The 2,083-nt window shown below is 37.2% G+C and overlaps 1 pseudogene; it reads right to left on the minus strand.

Annotated features, from left to right (window-relative positions):
* Positions 1-902: 902 nt before the first annotated feature.
* On the minus strand, positions 903-1,594 carry LOC117029782 (Y-box-binding protein 1-like; annotated as a pseudogene).
* Positions 1,595-2,083: the final 489 nt, after the last annotated feature.

Genomic DNA, 2,083 nt, shown 5'->3' on the forward strand with positions numbered 1-2,083 from the left:
ATATACTTCTGCATGTAAAACCCTAAGTCCAAGTGGTTTCACCCGTGAGTCTCCCAGCAATTTATGGAAGAAATACTTGAATCTTTATACAACCAATCATGAGCAATAAAAAATAAGAGAACACTTCCCAATTTATGTATAACTTTGATACCAAAACCGAACAGAAATATTAAAAGAAAGGAAAATTATAAACAAATCTCTCTTAAACGTAGATGTAAAAAATTTTCAGAAACAATGTTACAAACCAAATCCAAATGTATAGAAAGATTCATAGTATAAATAAGTTGGGTTTAAAGGAGAAATGCAAAACTGAGTCAACATTAGAAAAATCAATCAAGGTAATTTATTTTATTAATAGGATAAGGGGGAAAATCATGACAATCACAATAGATGTGGAAAAATCTTTTAATAAAATGCAACATTCTTTTATAATTTAAGGAAGACTCACTCAGTTGAATAGAAATAAGGTGCTTTATTTCATTATTATTATTTAAGACCTTTATTAAGAGGTGTCTGCAATTTGTTGACTCTTTTGAAAAAAAATCATGTTGTAAACTTTTATTGCAAATTTAAAATGAGGTTCTTAAAACTCTCAACTTGAGCAGGTATAAAACAGTTTTAACACTTTTAAGGATGTGTTGAGAAAAAACAGGCTAAAAAAAAACTATTAAAAAACCACATTTGTCATTACCAAAAGAGATGTCTTTAGATACAAATAATAGAAAGCCAAAGCCACATAAATATTACAGAGAGTTCTAGTTATCTGGTCAATGAGCAAAAAGCAAGAACTTAAGCTCTTCAGCTCCAATCTTTTGTTCATTTCTTATTGCTGGAATTTCATATTCGTTTCTCCTTGTTGAATGACTAAACCAAATGATGGTAGAGAGATGGTAAACCATCGTTTATTCAGTCTTGCCCTGCTCAGCCTTGGGAGTGGACCAAGTCTCAGCTGCTTTTGTCTTTTTGCCATCTTGTGGGTTAGGGTTTAGGGTTTTCTGGGCATCTGCGTGGGTACCAGCGTTAAGGTAGCTGCTGACCTTGGGTCTCCTCTCCTTCATTTTCCTTATCTTCTGCACTGCTGTCCTCTCCAGGCTGTCTTCAGTGAGGAGAGCCCCTGCGGAATGGTGGGCTATAACCCCACTCCATGTTCTGTCTTATTGGTCTACCTTGCTCTCCCGCACCCTGGTTGTCAGCGTCTTCCATCCCTTCTCCCTGCACAGGAGGCTTGGAATATAGTGGTGATGCCCAGAGAGTCTCCACAAATAATACGGTTGACAGTGGGGCACAGAGTAGGGCCAGCGCTGTTGGGCCTGTCTTTGGGAGCACTCTCCCATCCCTCACTCTTTCCCCAACTCTCACTGTTCCGGTTATTCCGCTGGTAAGTGCATGGAGGACCCCTAGCACGCACGCAGCCTCTATAATGGCTAGCTCCTCCTGCAGATTGACTGCCTTGCACTGGAGCTCCGCCAGGAACTGTACCGTTTGCTGTGTTCCCACCCTTTTCTCCTTTACCAGCATCAGATGCCATAGTCTCTCCATCTCCTACACTGCCAACCTACTTCCTATGGTTATTTATGGCAGTCTGGATTTTCATAGGTTTGCTGGATACAAAGTTAATATTTCTTTAATGATATTTTTGTGTACCAGCCATTAACAGAAAATAAAGTTTATGAAAGACACTTCATAATAGCATCAAAAAATATCAAGTACCTAGGAATTCAGCTGTCTTGCATGAAAGCCAGACATTACAGAGTTTCACAAGAAGGTAAGTGAACAGCAATTTCTGTACTTTGAATCTTCAAATAAATGTGGGGAGAATTAACATCTTTATAATATTGAGTCTTCCAATCTATGAATTCAGTATATTTTCCATCTATTTAAGTCTTATTCAAAGTCCTTTAATGAAGTTACAGAGTTTTCTTTGTAGAAATCTTGCCCTTCTTAAATATTTCCTAAGTACTTGATATTTTTTGATGTTACACAGAATATTAAAATGACATGTACTCAAGGGGCATGATTTAATACAATTAATCATTTTTCCTGCTCAATGAAGGACATTCTTAAATGGAACTGGCAAATGTAA

The sequence above is a fragment of the Rhinolophus ferrumequinum genome, chromosome 11, assembly GCF_004115265.2.
Source record: "Rhinolophus ferrumequinum isolate MPI-CBG mRhiFer1 chromosome 11, mRhiFer1_v1.p, whole genome shotgun sequence".
Taxonomy (NCBI): Eukaryota; Metazoa; Chordata; class Mammalia; order Chiroptera; family Rhinolophidae; genus Rhinolophus; species Rhinolophus ferrumequinum.